The following is a 27606-nucleotide window of genomic DNA, read 5'->3' on the forward strand; positions in this document are numbered from 1 at the left end:
ACGTGTAACACCTGCACAGTTTCAGTACATCCGAACATCACACCTGTGGGACAGGTACAGGATGACAACAACAACTTCCTGAGTTACACAATTCATTCATCAGTGCTCAGACTGTCCGCAATAGGCTGAGAGAGGCTGGACTGATAGCTTGTGGGCCTGTTGTAAAGCAGGTCGTCACCAGACATCACCGTTAACAGTGTCACCTATTGGCACAAACCCACCGTCGCTGGACCAGACAGGACTGGCAAAAAGTGTTCACTGACAAGTTGAGGTTGTCTCACCAGGGGTGATGGTCGGATTCGCGTTTACCGTCGAAGGAATGAGAGTTACACCAAGGCGTGTACTCTAGAGCGGGATCGATTTGCAGGTGGAGGGTACGCCATGAACTGGGGCGATGTGTCACAGCATCATCGGACTGAGCTTGTTGTCATTGCAGGCAATCTCAACGCTGTGCATTACAGGGAAGACATCCTCCTCCCTCATGCGGTACCCTTCCTGCAGGCTCATCCTGACATGACCCTCCAGCATGACAATGCCACCAGACATACTGCTCGTTCTGTGTGTGATTTCCTGCATATCAGGAATGTCCGTGGTCTACCATGGCCAGCGAAAAGCCCGGATCTCAATCCCGTTGAGCACGTCTGGGTCTGGGACCTGTTGGATCGGAGGGTGAGGGCTAGGGCCATTCCCGACAGAAATGTCCGGGAACTTGCAGGGGCCTTGGTGGAAGAGTGGGGTAACATATCACAGCAAGAACTGGCAAATCTGGTGTCGTCCACGAGGAGGAGATGCACTGCAATACTTAATGCAGCTGGTGGCCACACCAGATACTGACTGTTACTTTTGATTTTGACCCCCCTTTGTTCAGGGACACATTATCCCAAACTCGGTCTTGCCTTTTTTTCCTGGCTTGGTTTCCCCAGTGATTTTACTCACATACCACTACTGCAAATATCCAATACATAGGCTAGTCCATCATCCAGATTGGAGCTGTAAATACAATCAAGACGGACAAATGACAGAGTTGTTTGTTTGGCACTGTTGATCAGCAAACGTTTGGATTGAAAGAGCAAGAAGACAGGAGAAGGAGCGCGGAATTTATTTAGGTTGTTCGAAACTGGTGAGTTTTTCTGATGCTAGCAAGCATGCTCTACAGTAGCTTAGGTTTTGTTCTCATCCACTTATGACTGGCAGCCTGCTGCAGCAGCAGCGGTGTTGTTGCCGAGCAACTGAATTGCTTGACCCAGTGTTAGAACACTGAGCTTCGGCTGAAAAAGATGTTAGCATTGCCTGTAAAGGGGTAGCACATTGTTGGTTCTTGATGGACAGAAATTAGCACGTAAGAGCGATAAATTATACATTCGATAACTGTTGAACTTGCGCCAAGTCCAATGGACACTTTATGGATGCTATAGTCCCCTTGTAATCTGACATCTAGAAATTGAACTAGGTGGTACTGTAAAATACTCAATTACTAAAGACCCTGTTAAAAATCGTCACGTGGTTCTAGCTAACGGCCAGACTGCTCATTACGAGAGGCAGGGGAGTGTGTTGTGTACCTTAAAGTTAATTTGCAATTTCCATCGACATGGGTGTCATATTGGCTTAGATATTGTTACGTTCTCCAGCAAAAAAATCAAATAATGTCACTCACAGAAGGGGGAACTAACAAACAGTCACTGACCATAACCAAAATTAAACAGATGGGGTTTTAGGAAGGGTTCTGAAAGACACTCATGGGGGTGTCCACTGAAAGTTGACTAGCAACAGCAACTTGAACCTAAAAGACACCCACCATGACCGCCCACTAAATTTGCCCAAGAACAGGCAAACATTAAAACCCACACCAAACTTAGACAGGAAGCAAACCAAAAAGTGAAGCAAAATGAAAATGGGGAAGATAAAGGACTGTTGGTCTAAAAATCAAATAGGGAGAGACAATTAAAGGTGTTAACCCTCCACATCTCTCAAGATAACTGGAGCACTGGGCCAGCACAGGTGAAACACCTTCCTACATACTGACTAACGAGGTGACACCAATCGGTGCGCTTAATGTCCAACCTCAAAATATACATGGTAAAACCAAAGCCTGTCACAATCTGATGGTGTCATATTCACTTAGAAATCACCCCCACAATATTATGAGGGGCACTGTAATATCAGGTCCTGAGAAAAAGTTTGATTGAAAAACACACGGCCGTTGGCAGATCAGGAGATTAGCTAATCATCATAGGAGCTCTATTCATATCTGACCTTTTAATTAACATTGGAGTGGACATGGCCGGTCCTCTTGATTTGGGTAGTTATTTTTCCCAGGCAGCCAGGGGAGGTGGTGTGAGATGATGTCTGTCGAGTTGTTTGGTTTTCCTAAAGGGAAGAATGGGGGTGGATGGATGAAGAGGAGGATGGTTTATATATGGAATTGTTGCATCACTAATGGCTGTGGGCAGGTTACTGCGAGCGGCAGAGGGGATAGTTATTTTCTTCTGCTCTTCACACACTGAGATAATTCCATGTTCCACCCTTTTGTTTCCCCCTCCGTCCTCAGTTTGCTGTTTGAACCGACAGAGAGGGAGAAAGGTGCCAAATGTGTTGATGTCATGCTTTGTCTTAATCCTTGTTCTTGTTTTGAGAACAATGCCTCTGTGTAGATCGAAATCATTCATTGTCTAATAGGATGAGTACAGAATTTAGTACAATTGTTATTGTGCATGTATTAACCCTACGGCCTCGCCATTTTGCTCTTTCTATCGCCAACGTCTTACTCCACCTAATTCAAGTAGTAGAGATCCACAATGGATTGCAGAGAAACTACAGTTGTCTAAGTGAGTCCTTTCTTTGCGCAGGGCGTGCCGATTGGAAATTAGACCACCAAATCAACAGGATGAGAGGAATGAAAGGGGGGTTTGTCTGCCCTTAAGATAATTGCAAGCTGAACTGCTAATTGAAGGCTCTGATCTGTCAGGGCTGGTGAGTAGGTCCACACGTCCACACTGACAATGATCACCTGCCATATCAAAATAATAATTGTTGTGGATGACTCTATTCAGGATCCAATCACCCCTATAAGGGGGAATGAAAGCTCCAGTGTTGGAAATAACATCAGATTGTGCAATTGGTTCAGCAATATGTGACTCTCCAGCTAGATTCGGTCTTATGTAGCAACATTTGAAAATGTGTTTTTCTTTTAATTTGGATAAAAGTAGACTCAGAGCTCAGAATGGTATGTCACACACTACATTTTTGAGGAACAATGGGCAAGTAATTCTGCTTTGAAAGTTGATAGACTTGTAAACTCACTTTTGAGAAATTTGCCTTTGAATGCTTTGGTATCTAGTGAAGAACTCTTCTTTATCTACACCCATTCAGCATTGTAAGCTTTAGCCCCACCCATCTCGTTTCACTCTCGGAGCGATCAGAGTGCACACTTGACGCTCTGTTCGATGATTTGTTTACCTATAGATAACATGAAAACATCCTAACCAGCTCTGCAGGCAACAATTTCATTATGCTTATTTGCAGACACCGGCCATATTCAACGGGTGTTGTACACTTTAGCTTAAGACATGTGGCTAGCTAGCTAGGTAAACAATGAACCTAGCTAGGTAAACAACGTAAAATCACACACACACGTCACGTAACGTTAGCTAACGAGCCAGCCAGCTAACATTAGCTAGTTAAACAACAATGAAAATAGTGCCAAATCATGTCGTTACTTCCCTGCATGAATATGCTGGGAGCTAACCAACCAGGTTCAGTGTTAGCTAGCTAACATTAGGCTCTAACTAGAAAATCAAACAGCCCTGGGATACGAATAATAACGTCAGCTAAGGAGACAGCCAGCTAACATCAGCTAGCTAGCTAACAGTACACTTTAGTTTAAGACATGTCGCTAGCTAGGTAAACAATGAACCTAGCTAGGTAAACAACGTGTACGATCACACACATCATGTAATGTTAGCCAACAAGCCAGCCAGCTAACGTTGCCTAGTTAAACAACAATGAACATAGTGCCAAATCATGTCGTTGCTACCCTGCATGAAAATGCTGGGAGCTAACCAAACAGGTTCAATGTTAGCTAGCTAACATTCGGCTCTAACTAGAAAAGCAAACAGCTCTGGGATACAAATAATAACATCAGCTAGTGAGCCAGCCAGCTAATGTTAGCTAGCTAGCTGTGCACTTTAGCTTGAAATGAAATCACTTCCAGTCAAAATTAGAAACTGACGCTAGACTATCATCATGCATAATGGACTTGTCTCCCTGTCACGGATGCCATGCCACGGTTGCCCTTAGTTTGAAGATGTAATCCGGAGACAGCTGTTTTCTCCATCTCTTTCGCTCTTATACACTAATTCCACTGATTTCAAAACTTGATCCTTCAGAAAGTGGACAGCAACACTAATGCAGCTCCACTACACAATTTGTTTTAAGCCGCTTTTGACAGGTTTACCAACACAGACTGACCAGCTCAAATAGACAGAAACGTTCTATATGGCAGACCAAAAAAAACAAAAAAACATTAAAATGGCTCTGTGAATTATGGGCAATACAAACAGGATACAAAAATATGATTTTGGAGATCTGGTGTGAATCCTACATAGCATCATATTCCCAATATAGTGCACTACTTTTGACAAGAGCCCTATGGGCCCTTTATATGGTGTCATTTGAAACACAACCATAGTATAAACAGGAATTCAGGCTCTAGTGCAGGGATCTCCAACAGGTTGATTGCAAGCTACTAGCAGCTTGCAGCCCACCTATGAGTAGCTCGCCAAACAATTCTGAAAGTACATACATTTTACACGTTTTCACCTGCAAACTGTCATAAACAAATATCAGATACCTCAAGCTCCTGGCTACTATCTGATCAAAGCCTCATTGACATTATCCCACCCCTGGGGCCTGTTGCACAAAAGTAGAATTAAGACATCCGGGATAAATGACTAAGCTGAGCTCAATGAAGCCAAAACATGTGCGTCCAGGCTTAATTGGTTGCACAAAGACCAAGCCAGGATGAGCAGACACGGATTCATTAAGCCAGGTGAAACCAATCCTGGATAGGTGCGCGCTCACGGCTCACTCAAATAGACCCCGCCACAGATCACAGATTAACTGATTTACCATGGCAACTAGAGCCGCGTACTTTTCCCCGTCGGAAGCACAAATCCTCATGGAGGCATACGAGGAGGTAAAATATATAATTAAGAAGAAAGGCAACACCGCCACAGTGATAAAGCAAAGAGAAAAAGCGTGGCAAAGTATTGCAGACCGCCTGAATGCGTAAGTAGTGCACAATTACACACTCACCGCTCCGCTGAAACATCACAATTACAATTCAAATATTTAATTCACATCTCCAAAAACGCAGTTGTACTGTAATTATGAAACGGTTACATTTTTAATTGAAATGCACTGCAGATATGAGTGAAATTTTGTAAAGTAAGTCCATCACACTGTATAAAGCTATGATAAATTATTATTAAAGCCTTACATTATTATTTAACGTTACTACGCTCAGTACGGTTTAATCTTAGCCGTTGTACTCTGCTTCTTATGTTGTCCACCGTTTTTTTGTGTTTCTCCTGCTTTCATTAATGTAAAGCTGCTTTGACAGAATGAAACAATTGTGAAAAGTGCTATATAAATAAAATTTAATTGAATAAATAGATGAGCTATAATAATAATCACTTTAATTTATATAACGCCTTTCAAAGGACCCAAGGTCGGTTGCTCACTGCACTGCAAAAATGTCTTTCTTACTTAGTATTTTTGTCTTGTTTTCAGTAAAAAAAAAATATCTAAAAACATCTTGAATATTTTCTTGAGCAAAATTACCTAGGAAAATAAGCAAAAAAATCTGCCAGTGATGTGCATTGATTGGTGTAATATTCCTCATCTTATGATTTCAGATGGTCTGCAATGCTGACTGTGTGATCAGCAATGTTGTGGCAAAATGGCCTGGCTCAGTCCATGACTCCAGAATCTTTCGGGCCTCTGAAATCTATCAGTGCCTATCACAAGGTAAGCCACACAACCCCTATTTATAACCATCATGGCTGTGTCAAGAATATCACTGTGTTTATGAGGTAGTAATGATGAGATTTTGTGTTGACAGGTGAATTCTCTGGTGTGTTGCTGGGAGACAGGGGGTATGGCTGCCAGCCTTTCTCCTGACACCTTTCACAGACCCCCAGGAAGCACAGCAGGCCTACAACCATGCCCATGCCAGGACCAGGGCCAGAGTTGAAATGACCTTTGGCCTCCTGAAGGCACGCTTTCACTGCCTTCACAAATTAAGGGTCAGCCCTGTTAGGGCATGTGATATTACTGTGGCTTGTGCTGTCCTCCACAATGTGGCCTGCCTGAGGAAGGAGAGGGCCCCCAGAGTGCCACCAGCCATGGACTGGGACAATCCGGCAATCTTCCCTGATGACGACAGTGGTCGGCTGCTGAGGGACCAATATGTGTTGAATTATTTTAGTTAGTATGTGTGCTTTCAATTTGGGTTAAATATGTCCTGCGGTGGCAGAGGAATTTGGGTTTTTTTTGGGTTCGTTTTTTTACGAATTTGGCCTCTTATGATGTTTGTGCGGTATACTGTGTGTAATACAAGGCTGCAGGGAGGCTACTGCATCCATTCATTTGTCTGTTCAGTTGATGTGTATGGATTTGTCCTGCATTTATTTTAGTGTGCAGATATGCAGGGTGTGTTATATACAGACCTTTGAATGTGTATGTATCATTTTGTATAATATGCTTGGATTCTGTGCTTTCCATCTTGTAGAGTCACTGTGACTTCAGTTTCGAAAGGAGCTGATGGTTTACCTGCTTTGTTTTGTCCTTATTCAATAAAGGAACATAATGTTACACATTGTGTTTTTATATTCATATGGAATGTGTATTTGTTTATATGACAGAGTACTAGGGCCACACTGAAGAAAAGGATAAAGTCATAAATTTATGAGGCTGGTTCTTTCTGCAGAAAAGCTACATATTGTTTTTACAGTTTTGATACTTATGACAATGTGATACTTAATATTCTGGCACATCAGCATGTCTTTGTTTATGAAACCATACTGAAGTACAATTTCACGAAATGCCCCGCATCTGTCATTTTAACAACTGTCCTCCTTTAAAACAACTGGTTACAATATTATGACTTGTCTTTTTTCCCTCTGTGGCCCTAATATTCTATCATTTTATATATAGTCTATGGGAAACTGTAAATTATCTAATGATAGCAACATCTAAAAATCATTTTTTTATCCAAAATCATTGAAATTAATGATCACAAACGTTTAAATAATGACAGTGGGTCTAGTTATATGTGATAACAATGTATAGTGAGCAGTGAAATAACTATTGGTTTCCATTTGTGGTGACTGCTGACTGACATTAGGGATGAGATTAAATAGATCCTGGAATTTAGCCTGGTCTGGAGCAGGCTAGCTCCACAGAATAAATCTCCATGGTAATTTATACCATAACATATCCTCCTGCCCCCTATCCATCTTTAGTGCAACCGGATTACGGATCAATTGAGCCAGGATCACCAAGATATCCTGGCTTAATCCCTTATCCTAGTTTTGTGCAACAGGCCCCTGGTTAGCCACAAGTAGTCATTTTGAGTATTTATATTGTGTTTGTGTGGCCATGCACCCAGTTCAAGTCAACATTGGCTCTACCCTATCCTTTTAACTGGTGGGCATTACATCTGGCGTAGTTGGTAGAAAAGGGCACTGGGTACAGGTCTGGAAACATGTCCAAAGTACAGCAGCAGCAGTAGGAGCCACCATTAGGTTGGTGCAATTTGCTTGTTTTAATGGACAACATTACTGCATGGTTTGTATAGTGTTTGTATCTCAAATGGATGAACTGCCATGTTGTATACCTAATCTGTTGTCCCTCTGTCTATGTACTGTATGTATGAATGTGTGTGTGTGAACTGCTTGAGGAGCTGGTAAAATATGTCATGTCTCTGCAGCACTGTGGGATCCATGGCTTTCTGTGAAGGAAACAGATGCGTGAGGGAGGATTTGGAAGACCAGGCCTGAAGGGAGATACTGTTAGGTGCTCATTATGTGAGTCTACCCCCCCCCTCATTAAGTTTGCTGATGACATGATGGTGGTAGGCCTGATCACCAATTACGATGAGATAGCCTAAAGGGAAGAGGTCAGTGACCAAGCAGTATGGTACCAGTACAACAGCCTCTCCCTCAACTTCAGCAAGACAAAGAAGCTGATCGTGGACTACAGGAAGTGGAGGGCCAATGAAAGGGGTTCACCTAGGGGTCATGTTAGGGGCTGTATCAAATTGTTGATATATTATAATAATTGATTATGCTTATGTTGTATTAATGGTAGGGGAAGGGTTATAAAACCCCTCCCTCCTTTCATGTATAGGATCCTAGACTACAGATTAACAATATATACATTATGAGGTTTAATATTGTTCCACAGTACTTTTGTAGTCTCTCTGCCTATTATGAAGAAACGTCTGAGAAATGTGTGACTGTGAAGGCAGAACTCTGCAGGGGAGTGTAAGAGATTAGTGAGACATTCCGCTGTAAATCAACATGGACATTTACTTCTAAGCTTTTAGATAGCTATATAAACAATGGTTTTAGTGTTGAGTAGGTATGGTTTTGTCTTATAATAAGTAGAAGATAATGATGTAGGCAGTGACATCACTAGGGATGGACTTCGGATTTAATAAAATAACTTGTGACCTTTCTTTGATGCAGAATGCATTATGTTCCTGTTTGTCTGCAATTGCATTAATAAAAGGTTTTTGAATGATTTAAATAAAGATAGCCATAATTTCACCAATGAGCCAATGATTGACAAGAAACACGGAAACAAACCCCAACACTTTGCGAGCTCCTCAGGAGTGAGTGTCAACCCCGGTTGGAGGAGATTCCACACCATGGTGCCAGAGTGCCAATTTAAAAAAGGTACGCAGACACCCATTTAATCTGCGTCTGTAATTAAATGCCATTCACTGGTGTGGTTTCCCTCTAACAAGTAAGTGGCACCTCACACCTCATATAGGCATACACTTTGCATAGGACATAGTCGAATTTTAGTTTGGAGAAATTACGTAACGGACTATTGGTGTGTGTGTAAATGTATGTTGTCAATGATGAATGAAATGAGTGATTGATGATTTTTATTTTGGGTAGTAATGCAGGCGACCATTACTGAAATACAATTTTTGTATTTTTTGAGATGTGATTCAGTAATGATCATCTATTTTATATTGTGTGGTAATGAGGGCAACTATTACCAATACTAGTTATTTTGGTTTTGGAGAAGTGGTTACAATACTCATCTCTATTTTATTTTGGGTTGTAATGCGAGCGACCATTTCTATATACTAGTTATTTTATTTAGGAGAGGTGATTCAAAGATAATAATAATATATTTTATTTTGTAGAGGTAATTCAGGTCAAATGACCAAATACTAGTTATTTTGGTTTTGGAGAGGTGGTTATGATACTCATCTCTTCTACCTTATTTTGGGTTGTAATGCAGGCGACCATTACAAAATACAAGTTATTTCTTATTTTTGTAGTGTTTATTTTGAAGAGGTACCCAGTGAATGAGTTGAGTTGTTTATGAATAGTGGTCATTTTGTGTGAAATTTACCAAGTGAATGAGTTGAGTTGTTTATGAATAGTGCGTTGTATGTTTCATTGTTTGTTTGTCTGTGGATTATGGTGGTAGGAGTAGGACAGAAGTTATTTGAATAAAAGGTTGAACGTATTTGTTAGGGACATTTTCCTAATATGTACATAGGACAGTATTGGAAATGTACAACCCTTAATATACCAGTAAAAGTATTACGAAGAAGTTCTGTAGAAATGTTCATAAAAAGTTATTTCGTGATATTTATTACCACAAGGGGGCACTGGTGTATAACATATTACTATTACTCCACACCCTTAAGATATAATATTAGGAATTGAAGTCTAGCATGTGGTTGTCTCTGAGGCCTGTGTGTGAAATATATTTCAGTATCGTAGAACCATTTATTATAGCCTGGATTAAGTGAAAGGAGATAGAGAAAAATGTATATAGGCATATTTCTACATATTACACCCACTTTGGGATAACCTTTTATAAATTGGAAAACACATTACACGCAGACTATCTAAATAAAAAGCCGGAGCACCATAGCACAGTCAAACCAGAATGAGGAGATAGACTTCATTGCTCCTGTCACGCCTGTTGAATATATGCAAAATAAGTTTCCTGCTGTGGAATTTACATTCACTTTTAAGAAATGGCATGTCTGGACAGAGATGGCAGGAGAAAATAGATATCCAATGGCTGGTTCATTCAACAAGACTAAGTTGGATTTAGTCAAGGAGATAATTCAGCCAAGGAAGAGTGGACAAGGAGATGGGGATGAAGAGAAGTGCCCTTATATCAGAAACTGTGATGGGACTGATGGTGCTGGAAGAAAAAGGAGGCACAGATCCCTCGCCACCCCAACTCACTCTACAAAAACGAACCGACTGGAAGACTCTAGACATCTGCTCAAGTTGTTTCTACAGGCTCACTACAACCACAGACCCACAATCATGGACTGGAAGAGGATATGGGCCCGCCAGAGCCCTTCGTGAATGGAACAACACTCAATGATGGACCTGTGGGCAGTTGGGGCATGCAAACCTGGACAAGTTGTTGGATTTTCCCTGAGCAAATCATCAGGAACATCTGGACAGCCCAGGAATGTGTACCGGACAAAGACTTGTTTGATGTACCTCTGCTTGACTCTGACATGGTGCTGTTTGTTGATGGTTCTGCCTATATAGATCAAAGCACAGGGAAGAAACATGTAGGATTTGATGTAGTAGATGTAGAAGATGGTATTGAGGTTAAACAGACCCTACCAGACCATTTATCAGCGCAACAGACAGATTTATTAGCTCTGACCACAGCTTGTGACTTGGGGGAAGGGAAGACCTTTACTGGCTACTCAGAATATGCTTTTGGGGTTTGTTTGTTATGGTGTGGGATTTGGAGAGAAGGCACACCTATTAAAAACAGACCTTATGTTGGACAGTTGATTGAAGATATGTGAAAACCTAACACATTGGCTAGTGTTAAGGTTGAGGCATACATGGGTTGGTGTGATAATGCTAGAATTGGTAACAGCATAGCTGATGAGGCGGCCAAATTGGCTGTTTCCCATTGTCACACACATGCATTTTATGTTTAGTTGTTTGAAACTACTGATCTTGATAAACTGTCACATGGGGCGAAGGGGGGGAACCCAAGAGCGGACTCAGATGAGGATGAACCAAATGTTTATTGTAACAGAGAGATATGGAGTGCTGAACCAGGTAACTTGGATGAGTAGCAGAGCGCCAAATTCAAATAAATTACTATAAAAATCAAGCTTTCATGAAATCACACATGTAAGATACCAAATTAAAGCTACACTTGTTGTGAATCCAACCAACATGTCAGATTTCAAAAAGGCTTTTCGGCGAAAGCAAACAATGCTATTATCTGAGGATAGCACCTCCGTAAACAAAGAGAGAAAGCATATTTCAACCCTGCAGGCGCGACATAAAAACGCAGAAATAAAAATATAAATCAGGCCTTACCTTTGACAAGCTTCTTTTGTTGGCACTCGAATATGTCCCATAACCTCTTGGAGATAGGGCTGAAAACTGCCCCCTTTGGAGGAAGTGCATGCCCATAGTAAACTGAAAATATTTTTTCCCAAAATTGCTAATATATGCATATAATAATTATTATTGAATAGAAAACACTCTAAAGTTTCTAAAATTGTTTAAATTATGTCTGTATGTAAAGCAGAACTCTCAGGGCAGCCATTCTCCCAAACTCTCTCTTGGCAACAGAAAAGTTGGGCCAACTTTGACATCATAGCCCCACCCTGCCCAAGCAGCTAGCGATCTGGGAACAGTTTGTATGTGTTCAACGCGATGTCTGCTTTCAAATGGCGCGTTCATTTTGAGAATCTCACGTGCCCTCGTCCTTTGGCGGACAAAAACGTTCGGGTCACTCGAAAATACATGCACTCTATTGCGCGCGGCCGATTTGGGGAGCTTTCTTTTCCAAGAAACACCAATTGATTTCGGTTTGTTTGTTCGCGCTGATCATTGTTTTACGTGTTAAAAACATCATAAAGCTGGATTCTGCACTTAGTTTGACCGGTTTAGTCGATATATAATATGTAATTTTGAAGTTTTGATGCGCAAGAGTGCGGGATCAGAAGTAATTTTGGGTGCATTTCAGCTGAAGCTGTTAGCATATGCTAATACAGAGACACACAACTTGAAACCAAACGATGTATTGGGTAAGTATGACTCCTTCTACGTCTTCTGATCGAAGAACATCAAAGGTAAGGGAATATTTATGTGGTTATTTTGGGTTTCTGTGGAACTCCAAACGTAGAGGAGACATACTGCTAATATCTGAGCGCCGTCTCAGTATAGCCTAGTGAACGAATTCTGTAACGTTAAAAATAAATGTAACACAGCGGTTGCATTAAGAAGAAGTGTATCATTGTAACTATATGTAGAACATGTATATTTAGTCATGTTTATTGCTTGTTATCTGACGTTATCTGTCGGAGCTATCATAATTTCTCCGGACATTTGAGTAGCATTTTTTGAAATGTCGTCATTGTAAACAGAGATTTATGGATATAAATGGCATATTATTGAAAAAAAAACATAAATGTACTGTGTAACATGTCATATTACTGTCATCTGATGAAGATTTTCAAAAGGTTAGTGAATTATTTATTTTTTAATCCTACTTTTAAATTTGATATTTTCTGGGACAAAATGGCTGCCTCTTGTCTTTTGTTTCGGTGGTGATCTAATATAAATATGTGCTATGTTTTCGCCGTAAAACATTTTAGAAATCTGACTTGCTGGGTAGATGAACAAGGTGTTTATCTTTCATTTGAGCTATTGGACTTGTTAATGTGTGGAGGTTAAATATTTCTAAGAAAATTCTTTTGCATTTTGCGGTATGGTAATGAGCTTGAGCCGTAGTCACGATCCCGGATCCGGGATGAGTCGCTGCAAGAAGATAAACATCACAAATGGTCCCTTTGTTCGATTAATTCCATCGATATATATCCAAAATGTATTTGGCGCGTTTGATCCAGAAAAACACCAGTTCCAACATGCGCAACGTGACTACAAAATATCTCAAAAGTTACCTGTAAACTTTGCCAAAACATTTCAAACTACTTTAGGTATTTTTGAAAGTAAATAATCGATAGAATTGAAGACGGGATGATCTGTGTTCAATACAGGAAGAAAACAAACTGACGGTACCTTTCTGGTCACGCGCCTCTAACAGTACACTTGAAGTGATCCTCGTTTTGAACAGGGTTACTCCTTCATTACACAAAGGAAAAACCTCAACCAATTTCTAAAGACTGGAGACATCCAGTGGAAGCGGTAGGAACTGCAAGAATGTCTCTTAGAAATCTGGATTCCCAATGAAAAGTCATTGAAAATAGATAGACCTAAAAAGAAAATCTCAATGGTTTGTCCTCGGGGTCTCGCCTGCTACATAAGTTCTGTTAAATTCACAGACATGATTCAAACAGTTCTAGAAACTTCAGAGTATTTTCTATCCAAATCCACTAATAATATGCATATATTATCTTCTGAGGATGAGTAGCAGGCAGTTGAATTTGGGCATGCATTTCCTTCCGAACGTGAAAATACTGCCCCATCACCAAGAAGTTAAGTGTTAGTGTCCAGGCCCAACTGGTTGACAACACCTCGGTCCAGAAAGCTCTCGTCGGCACCTGAGACTATAAGAGCAGCTAGAGGAAAAGCCTGACTACCACACAAGGTTGGCCTCAAACAGGGGTTTGGGGGAAGATGGGCAGGCGATTTGACCCAATAGTATTTTCCCCATATCGCCCGAGCCTCTTCTTACCGGACGCAGGGAACAAGAGGAAACCAGGTGACCGACCTGTATAGATAGCTCCTAGTATTGAGACGCCACTGCCTGTCCTCTGGAGATAGACGATTCCGGACAATTTGCATGGGTTCGGGTTCAGAACATGCCTGGGGTTGGGGTACAGTCAGAGGAGAATAACAAAGCACTGAAGCAGAAGTTAAGGAATTTGCAACCTCAACTACCCTCTCCCTCCGCCGCTCCCAGAGACGATTGTCAATGAAGATAGTGAGAGAAATTAGTTCGTCAAGATCAGGCTCCTCCCTGGACATCAACTCATCCTTTAGGGTCTCAGTGAGTGAGTTCCGGAATGCTCCCTGAAGAGCCTCCTTATCCCAGCCGCTCTCTGCGGCGAGGGTGCGGAACTCACATGCCATTGCAGCAACACTCTAGGAGCCTTGACGGAGGGACAGGAGTCGTTTAGCAGCGTCCTTTCCGCAAACCGGGTTGTCAAAAACCTTCCTCATCTCCTCCTTGAATCTACTATAGGAGAAGCAAATGGGTGATTGTCTCTCCCACACAGGAGTGGCCCAAGAAGCCTTGCGCCACAGAGGCAACCAATCAAAAATATAATCTTGGCTCCTTCACTAGCATAAGAGTAAGGCTGTTGCTCAAACACTAGTGAACATTGTACTAAAAATGCTCTGCAGGTTCCGAGATTACCATCGTAGCGCTCTGGAGTAGGAACAAACTGCGCCCGGGTCGGAGAGGAGGGACAGGTTGTGAGCTTTGGGCAAAAATGTGACTCTGTAGGACAGACAGGTTCTGTGAAAACTCCCAAGATAGTCTCCAGAAGAGTTTTAAGAGCTTGGTCATGTTGATTGAGTAGGGCGCCTTGACCAATGAGCATTTGGTGGAGAGTATCCAAGTCTGCTGGGTTCATATCTTGGCCAGATCGTACTGTTACATGGGGCCAAGGGGGGGAACCCAAGAGCGGACTCAGATGAGGAAGCCGGGATAATAAACCAAATGTTTATTGAGAGATAGAGAGATATGGAGTGCTAACTTGGAGTGTGCTTGGGGAATAGCTGCAGGTAAAGTAGATACTGGATGACCACTAGGGGTTGTGGCAGGAGTAGATGTGACAGAAACTGATATTCTCACTCACCAGGTGTGGAGGGAGAGAGGGTGTGTTCTCTGTCCTAGGTCTGGCTTATGGCTACATCTTTTGTCTGGCATGCCCTGTTTACCATCAACCATGATCTTTAATATTTGCCGATTGGTTCACGGAGTAAGCCATTTGTCAAAGTGGGATATGAGGTGAGAAATGAGGAGGAGAAGGAGAAGATTTTGGCCCAATGGTATTACCCAAAATTTGAATCAGCATGTAAAACAGTTCATTTATCATTACGCGGCATGCTTGTTAAATAATATAGACAAGGGAACTCCACTGCAACCAGGGAAGTTCCCCACTCCAAAAGAATCTTGTGTCCACCTAGCTATGGATTTCTTAGACATGGTAGAGCGAAAAGAAAGAAGGACATACTGCCTGGTGATAATTAACAGGTTTACCAGGTGGGTGGAACCCTCCCACTACCAACTGTAATGCGCGAACAGTTGCAAAATTGCTAGACAGAGAAATCATACCCAGGTTCGGAGTGCCTGAGGTTTTGTCTGCAGACAATGGGACCCATCTCATAGGAGATGTGGTTACCTAAATGGCCAAATGATGATGGGTGTTGACCAGAAGTTTGTGTCCATCTATCAACCGTGGAGTAACAAGAGTTATTCCACAGGAATGGCATGGGTAGATGGATTTACCTCTTGTCCTCGTGAAAATGCGCAGCAGCTTTAACAAAGGTATTGGGTGTACGTACACCTTATGAAATGTTAACAAGGCGACCAATGAACACCCCAGGGGTGAGACCTATGACTGACCGACAGATAGACATAACTGAGACATAGTATCACCATCTTGAGTACATGAAGGAACTAACTTCTGTGGTAAGTTTTCTCCACTCTCACACTATGAAATCAGCAGAACCAATCGAACTAATCCCAGGTGAGGATCTGGGTGCTCTAACCATCTGCGTAGGAGACTGGGTGAAACTACGAATCCATAAAAGAAAATGGAACCAGCTACAGTGAATGGGTGCCTTCCAGGTGACCATGGCAACACCGACTGCAATCTTGGTAGTGGAGGGGACCGGCTGGCATCATCTCTCCCACTGCAAGCATCTCCCAGAGTGGAAGCCATGGATGAGCACTGGAGGGAGGGAGAGCAGGGCCCCCGAGAACATCTGAAGGAGGAAGAAGGTCCGAGCAAAAGGACAGAAGCCGAGGGCCCAGACCAAACGGCCGGAAAGAAAGATAAAAAGAAGGCTCTAGTCAACGAGCAGAAGAGGAGACATCATTTTACACTCAGGTTCAATAACTAGGAAACAGAGACTACCCTGGGTCTGGTGGTTTGTTTTCCCCATCATCCTTTCCATGGGTCTCCTTGTTGGTGCAGCCACAGGACCCAATGGGGGATCTGAGGAAAACAACAAATGGATACAAATGGTGAGAAAAAAATTAGAAAACAGACTAAGAGTCCAGGAACCCAGATTTTAGTGTTTAGAAAGCCTACATCCACTGAGCTGTTCGGGAGTCAGGTTGAGCCTATGAAAAGGACGGAGTTTGAATGTGGGTTTTTATACTTTATGCAGAGAGGTAATGAGAAACAACCTACTAGAAGTGATACCACAGGACTCTTCTTTGGGAAAAGAACTGAGAGGTTAGCTGGGGATCATGGGCCAGATGTATGTTGGGGTGGTCACAAGAAGGGAGCAAACTTACCTAATGTGGTAGAAGAAAGCAGGCAGATCCCTCTATGGCCTAGAACTCAACTCAGGAGATGTGAGTCAGTCTTAAAGGTAAGAACTACCCACTCTGTGCGGTGTAATTATCCCAGCAGGTACCAGCGTATAGAATTGTTAGGATTTTTTTTTTTTTTAACCTTTATTTAACTAGGCAAGTCAGTTAAGAACAAATTCTTATTTTCAATGACGGCCTAGGAACAGTGGGTTAACTGCCTGTTCAGGGGCAGAACGGCAGATCTGTACCTTGTCAGCTTGGAGATTTGAACTTGCAACCTTCCGGTTACTAGTCCAACGCTCTAACCACTAGGCTACCCTGGAAGCTTAAGCATCATTCCCATATTGACCTCCTTAAGCCTGAAGTTAACCCCTTCCCTGTGTCTTTGTAATAATGGAAAGGAAGAGATGGGAGATACTAGAGCTTGTCGTGTATATATGGGTCAACTGAGAGAAGAGTATAGTGATAGGAGAAACTATGCTAAATGGGATTTTAATGTGTTAGACTTCCAGCAACAGGTGACAGGTGTAAACATTTCCAGCATAGAGGAAGGCATGGGAGCACCTTTTGGATGGATGTGGGTATGCAGTGACAAGGGGTATCTCACTTTACCTTCTGGATGGGGGGATGGTGTTATTTGGGGAGAACAGAAATGTACATGTTAAGAATTCCGGTAAGGGATCTTTTCAATGAGACAGGTAAAACCAACTCTGGGGTACCGCTGCGTGCCAAACGACTCATCCCAGTAATCAGGAAGCCTATGGTCATGTCCTACACCCGGGTGAGATTTTTGGTATGTCAACCATACCCTCCTGGGGTGTGGCTGTCCTAGGAAAGTGGGTAAACAATTTAACCTATTCTTTACAGGCCCATATGAATTTAACAATCAGAGGATTTAACCAACTCTCATTAGATGTCCAAAATCTGAAAGCAGTCGTCAGCCGCCATGATTTGGCTTTAGATTATCTTTTGGCGAAGGAAGGAGGACAGTGTAACTTATTAGGTATTATTGATCCTGAAAATTGTGGTATGCTCCTCTCTGACTCCTCTGAGAATATGACTGCAATAATTGATAAGATTGCTGATCTTAGTAAAACTCTCAAAATCTGTTTTTGACAAAATTGGTGACTGGTTTAATGCTACATTTGGAAATGTGATGGGAAAAGTTATGTTGACTGTTTTCATTGTTTACTCCTATACTTGTAGGGGGTTTGGTGATTTTGGTTACTGTTTATATTTGTAAGAAAATGACTAACTGCTCTTGACCATGCTGGAATGATGGTGTTGGTGGAAGCTGATACAAATCGTGCTGAAGGTGATACGGGTGCATTTCTGGTTTCTCTTAATCCCATTTTTTATTCAACTTGTGTGGTTCTTCCCAGGACTCAAGGGGAAATGGGAGTTATAACCAGACTCATCCACCCCCACTTGCATTCCAGGAACCTCGGGAGTTGTTTCTCCCTTTAGAAGGCCAGCCCTGGGACCAAATGGATCCGGGGGATTTGCTTAATCTATTTCATTTCAGAGGAGAATATTATGATTGAAGCTGTGAGACTAATTAGTCTCAAAGGGGGAAATGAAAGGGGTTCACCTAGGGGTCATGATAGGGGCTGTACCAAATGGTTGATGTATTATAATAATTGATTATGCTTCTGTTGTAGTAATGGAAGGGGAGGGGTTATAAGACATGTATAGGGTCATAGACTACAGATTAACAATATATATACATTGTGAGGTTTAATATTGTTCCACAGTACCTTTCTAGTCTCTCTGCCTATTATGAAGAAAGAAACTGTCTGTGAAGACAGAACTCTGCAGGGGAGTGTAAGAGATAAGAGATTAGTCAGACATTCCACTATAAATTAACTTGGACATGTACAGCTAAGCTTTTAGATAGCTATATAAACAAGAGTTTTAATGTTGAGTAGGCATGGTTTTGATCTAATAAGTAGAGGATAATGACGTAGGCAGTGACATCACTGGGGATGGACTTCGGGTTTAATAAAATAACTTGTGACCTTTTCTTTGATGCAGAACTTACTCGGCAACATGCATTATGTTGCTGATGTCAACTTCTGTCAATTGCATTAATAAAAGGTTTCTGAATTATTTAATTAAAGATATTGGCATAATGCTAATTTCACCAATGAGGAAATTATTGAAAAGGTACAAGGAAAGCAACCCCAACACTGAGCACGTTCCCATTCACGTCGATGAGACTGTAGTGGAGTGGGTTGAGAAACTCAAGTTCCTCTGTGTCAACATCACTAAGGTACATCACTAAGGTCTATCATGTTCCAAACACACCAACACAGTTGTGAAGAGGGCACGACAATGCTTCTTCCCTCTCAGGAGGCTGAAATTATTTGGCATGGGCCCTCAGATCCTCAAAAAGTGCTACAGCTGCATCATTGAGAGCATCTTTACTGGCTGCATTACCACTTGGTAGGGCAACTGCTTGGCATCCGACCGCAAGGTGCTATAGAACGTAGTGCGTATGGCCCAGAACATCACTGGGCCGAGCACCCTGCCATCCAGGACCTCTATACTGTACCAGGCGGTGTCAGAGGAAGACTAAAATTGTCAAAGACTCCAGCCACCCAAACCAAATACTGTTCTCTGCTAACGCACGGCAAACGTTACCGGAGCGCCAAGTCTGGGACCAAAAGGCTCCTGAACAGCTTTTATCCCCAAGCCATAAGACTGCTGAACAGTTAATCAAATGGCTACCCTGAACTATTTGAATTGACCCCTTTTTTCCCCTGCTGACTGACTATTGCACTGGCTCTATGCACACTCTCAGGACTCTGCCCACACACTCACAAACACTACACTGACACTCCAAAACACACATACGCTAAAAAAAAAATAATAATTTTAAAAAGCACACTCACAAACACTACACTATCTATATAAGGTACCACAGTTGACAGTGCATGTCAGAGCAAAAACCAAGCCTTGAGCTCAAAGGAATTGTCCGTAGAGCTCCAAGACAGGATTGTGTCGAGGCACAGATCTGGGGAAGGGTACCAAAACATTTCTGCAGCATTGAACGTCCCAAAGAACACAGTGGCCTCCATCATTCTTAAATGGATAAACCTTAGAACCACCAAGACTCTTCCTAGAGCTGGCTGCCTGGCCAAACTGAGCAATCGGAGGAGAAGTGCCTTGTTGGTCAGGGAGGTGACCAAGAACCCAATAGTCAGTCAGAGAGCTCCTCTGTGGAGATGGGAGGATCTTCCAGAAGGACAACCATCTCTGCAGCATGCCACCAATCAGGCCTCCATGGTAGACTTGCCAGATAGAAGCTACTCCTCAGTAAAAGGCATATGACAGCCTTCTTGGAGGTTACTAAAAGCACCTAAAGACTCTCTGACCATGAGAAACACGATTCTCTGGTCTGAAGAAACCTCACAGTGAAGCATGGTGGTGGCAACATCATGCTGTGGGGATGTTTTCAGCGGCATGGACTGAGAGACTAGTCAGGATCGAGGGAAAGATCAACGGAGCAAAGTACAAAGAGATCCTTGATGAAAACCTACTCCAGAGTACTCAGGACCTCAGACGGGGATGAAGGTTCACCTTCCAACAGGACAATGACCCTGAGCACACAGCCAAGACAATACATGGGTGGCCGCGGGTCAACTCTCAGAATGTCCTTGAGTGTCCCAGCCAGAGCCTGGACTTGAACCTGATCGAACATCTCTGGAGAGATCTGAAAATAACTGTGCAGCTTCACCTCCACATCCAACCTGACAAAGCTTGAGAGGATCTGCAGAGAAAATGGGAGAAACTCACCAAATACAGGTGTGCAAAGCTTAGCATCATACCCAATCAGACTCAAGGCTGTAATCGTTGCTTCAACAAAGTACTGAGTAAAGGGTCTGAATACGTATCTAAATGTGATATTTCTGTTTTGTAAAAAAAAAAAAGTTTTTGCTTCGTCGTTATGGGGTAGTGTGTAGATTGATGGGGGGGTACAATTTTATTGATTTTAGAATAAGGCTGTAACATAACAAAATGTGGAAGAAGCCAAGGGGTCTGAATACTTTCTGAATGCTCTGTATGCATGTGTATGTTGTGCCTTCAGAAAGTATTCACACCCCATTACCTTTTTCATGTTTTGTTGCGTTACAGCCTGAATTGTCACTGACCTACACAAAATACCCCAATGTCAAAGTGGAATCATATATTTAGAATGTTTGTGTTCTTGTTGAAGCAGAAGGTGGAGGGCCAGTTGCTATGTTGATGATGATGCCGTGGTGGGACCTTGGGACTATAAGGTTCTCTCTGACATTTTGGTCACGTTATTCGAATAGAGTTGCTCTTTAGGTGGTCCCTTATGTGTGAGATGTCAGATTATTTTTTTAAAAGTACATTTACGATAACACTTTAAAATTATGAAAGTTCTATCAGTGAAAACCCCTTTTAACGGTGCTATAAAGGTTCTATCTGCAATCCTGGGTTGTCAATCCAAAATATTTTAATTCAGAAAGCTGGTGTTTAATATGCAACCTGTTACATACAAAACAACATCTCCGATATCAAATGTATTTGTTTTATTCTTACATTTCCAACACTTAGCGATTCAGCTTGGGAATCCTCAGGTTGTCATGGAGAATAGAGAGGCTTTCAAATACATCTGATTCCAATTGAGATGGCGGAGGAGAAATAAACCACTCCACATCGGGTGGAAGGGTCATTAACATTCACTGTTTTGATAGAAAATTAGCAACAGAACAGTAGCCGGCATGTCGTCTGCAATGAAATTAAAGAGCATTACAAAAGTAATGTCTCATTCTGGGTTCTCTATATGGCAAGTAAAGATTTCTGTCTCTTTTCCATCGCATCGCTTTGTGAATAATGTAACTGGGACTAGACTATTAATTGGGCCTCAAACCGATCTCCAGACTTGTCTGAGACCCAGCTTATTAGACTTGAAACATCTGAGAGGATCGCTTCATTAAGGATTACACACAAGGAAAACTCAACAGATGATAAGTATGATACAATAAGCTTGCTTTTCACATAAATCTCCATCCAAGATTATATAAATCAAATATAGTGTGTTGCACTTGTACTCCTTGTATACAGCCTTATTATTGTGTTGCATTTTCTGTTACTATTCTCTGTTTGCCTAGTCACTTTTATCCCTACCCACATGTACATACTGTATTCTCTCAACTAACTTTCATTCCCCAAGACATTTACTCGATACTGGTACTCCTAGAGAGCTTCATTATTGTGTTACTATGTTTTTTCATAGCAAATATGTCTTACTTTTGAACTCTGCGCTGTTGGGAATGGGCTCGTAAGTAAGCAATTCACTGTCAAGTCTGCATGTGTTGTATTTGGCGCATGACCAACACAATGTTATTTGTTATAGCGCAATTAAAACACAGAAACAACTTCCTGAAAATTGTACCTTTGTCGATAACGGGAACAAGTCAAGTGATGTTGCATGTGCCTTGCAGTAGTTATTGTATAATGTTGCATAGTATTCACCACCTATAACAGGAATACTCAAATCCAACAATCGATGTGCACTTTATTGCTTGGTCTTTTCTCCAAGGCAGTTCATTGATTGACTGTCACCAATTGGCCTTGGATTCCTCTGATCTGGTGTCCCAAGTCTGACTCCTTGACGATATGGGAATCAAAGCACATAAAGCCTATTCAGACAGAGTTGAAGCAACAAAATGTCAATGTAAAGTACACAAAATATGCCTATTCATTTTTTTATTTACATTAGCAATGGAATGTCACGTGTCGAGAGAGGCTACGGGGGCTTGGCAACATGACGTTCTTGCTCCACAGCTCAACTGTACCTTACATATCACAGTAACCACTAAGCATGCTCACTATTCAAATAGCTATGCGAGCAAATTTTCATCAACCCAATTACACTCTTCAATAACACAGCTCGGGCTCTCGAGCCACCACTGCATCTCAGTGCAAGAGGCATCACTACAGTCCCTGGTTTGAATCCAGGCTGCATCACATCCGGCCATGATTGGGAGTCCCATAGGGCGGTACACAATTGGCCCAGCGTTGCCCGGGTTTGGCGGGGCAGGCGATCATTGTAAATACGAATTTGTTCTTAATTAAGTGACTTGCCTAGTAAAATAAAGGTTAAAAAAAGCTATTCTCAAGCATGTGCAGACAACTAAATGGTTTATTTTCTCATCCATACACATTCATTTAGCTGCAAGACAACACAGCCGAAGTGACACAGCTAGTTAACATATGCTTAGTCGAGTAACTTCAGCATAGCAAAATAAATGTTCACCCCATCATACAAATGTAAAATTAGTGACATTATCAATTATCAGTGCCATTCATATTATACAGAGCTAGCTAGCAAGCTAAACAAAATGTCTGCATCCTCCTCACATACTACTAGCTAACTACTGCTGCTAACTTACCTACTAAGTTAGTTAGCTGAATGCTACAACAGCGAACATTACCTGAACCATAGCTAGATTGCATTTCAGCCTACTGTATTGAATTTACCTTAGAACAAACCATGCTTCACTTCATCAAGGTCATGCAAGTCATTACATGACAAAAATAGAATCGTGACTGAAAAAGTTGTTAATTCACTGAGAAGCTGCCGCTTGCATTCCTTGAAAGGAAAGTTTCTCGGGCTTTGTTAAAGACTTTTGTTAACAGTTTGGTATGGGTTTTTCTTTTGTTTGCATCTTCTTGGGCAAAATGTGTGGGCGCTCATGGTGGGTTTCTTAGGTTCCAGTTGTTGTTGCTATTCAACTTTGTGGACACCCCCATGAGTGTCTTTCAGAACCCCTCCTAAAAACCTACTTGTTTCTTTTAGTTGTCACTGAATCTTTGTTAGTTCCCCCTTCTGTTTGAGTGAATGTTTTTGGTGCTCTTATTGGGGAACTTAACAGCAGGCATTGCCTACTAATTGGTTGATGTCATTGGAAGCCCTTATCTTTACGTTTTACTACAAAACATAGAAACACACCATTTTCACATGTTGGGGTGGTGTTGGAGATGATCAATATGAAGTAGCAAAATTGTGAAATTTCCTTTTGAAGCTACAGCATCAATTTCAGAGTAACTGGCTTCTACTGAAATTTCAAGGAAATAGTCAATAAAACAAGTCTCTAATGAAAGGAAAATGCCTATACATTTCAGCTGTTTCTAAAGCATTGCTTTGCTATTAAGAATTTTACTATAGGAGCATTTGGTGCAACAACAATTCTGTTTACACAGCAATGCTCAGAGGGGGGCAACTCTTGGGCGATTGTCATGCACTACCTCCGAAGGTGGCAGGCGAGATGTGAGAAATGTGCAGCTTTACATTAGGGAAAGGAAGATACCTAGAATGTATTCAATTGAAATGTGTCTTCCTTATTTAACCCAACCCCTATGATTCAGAGGGGCTGCCATAATCGACATCTACGTCTTTGGCACCCGGGAACAGTGGGTTTAACTGCCTTGCTCAGAACAAGAGATTTTTACCTTGTCAGCTCCGTGATTCAATCCAGCAACCTTCCGGTTACTGGCTCAACGCTCTAACCACTAGGCTCTAACCACCTGCCATGAAAAAGTATTGGCCCCCTTTCTGATTTTCTCTTTTGATACTGAATGTTGTCAGATCTTCAACCTAAACCTAATATTTGATCAAGGGAATCTGAGTTTACAAATAACAAAAATATGGATAGTTATGTTATTTAATAAACTAAGTTATGCAACACCCAATTCCTCTGTGTGAAAAAATAATTGGCCCCTTACACTCTAAATTGTTGTGCCACCTTTAGCTGCAATGACTGCAACCAAATGCTTCCTGTATTTGTTGATCAGTCTCTCACATTGCTGTGGAGGAATTGTAGCCCACTCTTGCATGCAAAACAACTAACTCATCAACATTTGTGGGTTTTCAAGTATGAACTGCTTAATTGGACGACGTGGTGATCTACAGCCACTCCTGGGAGGAGCACATACAGTATCTTAGCAGTCCTAGGGAAGATCCATGATACAGGCCTCACGCTTAACCTCCTGAAGTGTAAGTGGGCGAAACAGGAGACAAAGTACCTGGGTTACCAGCTGGGTAAGGGTGAAGTTGGGCAGGTGGACAAAGTGGAGTCCATCAGGAACAGCCCTCAACTCAGAACCAAGACACAGGTGAAGTCCTACCTAGGTCTGGCAGGGTGGTACCGGAGATTCATTCTGCAGTTTTCGACCATCGCTGTCCCTCTGACCAACCTCTCTTCAAAGGAGGCTAGCAACCCTGTGATGTGGACTGAGGATTGTGAGGAAGCCTTCATGATACTGAAAAAACAACTGTGCTCATTCCCTGTTCTCCAGACACCTGATTTTCAGAAGAGGTTTCTCGTGCTGGTGGACACTTCGGCTGTGGGAATTGGAGCTGTACTGGCCCAAGGGGATTCAGGAGAAGAGCTTCCCGTGCTATACCTGAGTCGAAAGCTATTGCCCAGGGAAACCAGGTATTCTACAATCGAGAAGGAGTGCCTGGCTATAAAGTGGGCCCTAGATAGCCTCCGTTACTACCTTCTTGGGAGTGAATTTGACCTGCACACGGACAACAGAGCACTGACCTGGATCCAGACCATGAAGGACCGAAATTCTCGTGTGACCAGCTGGTATCTGGAGCTCCAGCCCTTCAGGTTCTGTGTCCGTCACAAGGCAGGAAAAGAGAACGTCACGACGGACTACCTATCAAGGCTCCCGAACCTGGTCGCTTCAGGAGAGGAGGAAGGTAATGTGACGTCACTGGCCGCGGGCAGCATTTGGTAATTTAACGCACGCACACATTCATCACTCCTCCCTGATCCGTTAACAGATAAGTTAACAATGTGGGTCGACACACAAATTAACTTCTGTCTTAGTACATACATTTCACACTTATGTCAGTGTTCATATTTAATATAAGCAATATTTATTATACTTATTGATGTTGTGGATGAGCGCGTTTGTTTGATTCTGTTCCTCTCTCTCTCTATCTCTCTAGCTTCCGGGTATTCTGGATAAGGACCTGAGCTAAGGGAATGGGCTGACTTTGTAGTGCCTGCCCCGAATGGTTAATTAATGTAAATGGGCATATTGAAAGACACTGTCAGTAGTGATGTAATTTTGTAAATGTTATATTGTGATATTGTTTCATAAACATTTTGCAATGTATATACTTTAGTATGTTTAGTTAAATGGAAAATGTAGGTTTGACTAAGTATTTGCTTAATTAATTAGTGTTATATTGTTCTGAGGGGAGGGGCTAGCCCTACAAAAGGAGCCTCTCTTTCAGCTCATAGAAGAGGCATTTTGAATTGAGCTGTGGATAGGGCAGCATTGTTTTTAGCTGTCCCATAAGGTATATGTTTGATGGCAGTAGTGTTGTTTTTGTTCCGGAATCACTATGTAAATAAACACCCTTGCACGGAATAACTTTTGCGGCTCCGCCATCTTTTAATTTTGATAGAGGTTAGGCCTACTTTACGTGACAGTGCCCTACCACCACATCTCAATTGGTATTAGATCTGGACTTTGATTAGGCCATTCCAAAACTTAAAATGTGTTGCTTTTAAATAATTTTCATGTAGTCTTGAATCATTATCTTGCTGCATGACCTACTGCACATCAGCTTTAGCTCACAGATGGATGGACTAAAATTCTCCTGTAGAATTATCTAATACAGTGCAGAATTCATGGTTCCTTCTATTAAAGCAAGTAATTCAGGTCCTGAGGCAGCAAAGCATCCGCAAACCCTCACACTATCACTAACATGTTTGAGCGTTGGTCTGAGGTTCTTGCTGTGGCTTACTGTGGAATGCAGTGTTTCAAAGTGCTTGAAATTTTCCAGACCTTCATGTATTAATTGAAATGCATTCCTAGTGACTACCTCATGAAGCTGGTTGAGAGAATGCCAAGAGTGTGAAAAGCTGTCATCAAGGCATTTTATTTGTTTGATTGCTATGCAGGCTGGCAATGTGCTTGGCAATGTGCTTATCTCTTGCTTGCTAGCTAGCCAACTATGGCTAACACAGTCGCGTCAACTCTGCAGATAGAATAACCTCAAAGTAGCTGTATTTGCGTTTGTTTAAGCTCTTTTCTAGTGACATTTATTTGGATACATGTACCTACGTAGTACCTGTTGAGGGATGACACCCACACAGTCAATTTCATCAATTTTTTTTTCAATGCCCTGGCTGAGGGAAGGAGGTTCTCACCCAAGATTTGTCCGGCACCGACAGAGATGGCTGCCTCGCTTCGCGTTCCTAGGAAACTATGCAGTTTTTTGTTTTTTTTTACGTGTTATTTCTTACAATGGTACCCCAGATAATCTTAGGTTTCATTACAGACAGTCTGGAAGAACTGAATATAAGAGCAACGTCAACTCACCATCAGTTCGACCAGGAATATGACTTTCCTTGATCCTGTGTTCTGCCTTCCACCAAGGACAAAGGAATGGATCCCAGCCTGCGACCCAAAACAACAACGTCGTAAAAGAGGGAAACGAAGCGGTCTTCTGGTCAGGCTCTGGAGACGGGCACATCGCGCATCACTCCCTAGCATACTACTCGCCAATGTCCAGTCTCTAGACAACTAGGTTGATGAAATCCGAGCAAGGCAAGGGTAGAATTCCAGAGGGACATCAGAGACTGTAACGTTCTTTGCTTCACGGAAACATGGCCCACTCAAGAGACGCTAACGGAATCGGTGCATCCAGCTGGTAAGAAGAGGGGCGGGGGCGCATGCCTTATGATTAACGAGACGTGGTGTTATCACAACAACATACAGGAAATCAAGTCCTTCTGTTCACCTGATTTAGAATTCCTCACAATCAAATGTCGACCGCAT

General features: G+C 42.1%; 1 long non-coding RNA gene across 1 annotated transcript; it reads left to right on the forward strand.

Annotated features, from left to right (window-relative positions):
- The first annotated feature begins 4907 nt into the window (after positions 1 to 4907).
- On the forward strand, positions 4908 to 6873 carry LOC127906287 (uncharacterized). The gene is made up of 3 exons (XR_008060737.1): positions 4908 to 5286; positions 5916 to 6027; positions 6122 to 6873. It is a non-coding gene; the product is annotated as an uncharacterized LOC127906287 (long non-coding RNA).
- Positions 6874 to 27606: the final 20733 nt, after the last annotated feature.

The sequence above is a fragment of the Oncorhynchus keta genome, chromosome 12 (assembly GCF_023373465.1).
Source record: "Oncorhynchus keta strain PuntledgeMale-10-30-2019 chromosome 12, Oket_V2, whole genome shotgun sequence".
Classification (NCBI taxonomy): Eukaryota; Metazoa; Chordata; class Actinopteri; order Salmoniformes; family Salmonidae; genus Oncorhynchus; species Oncorhynchus keta.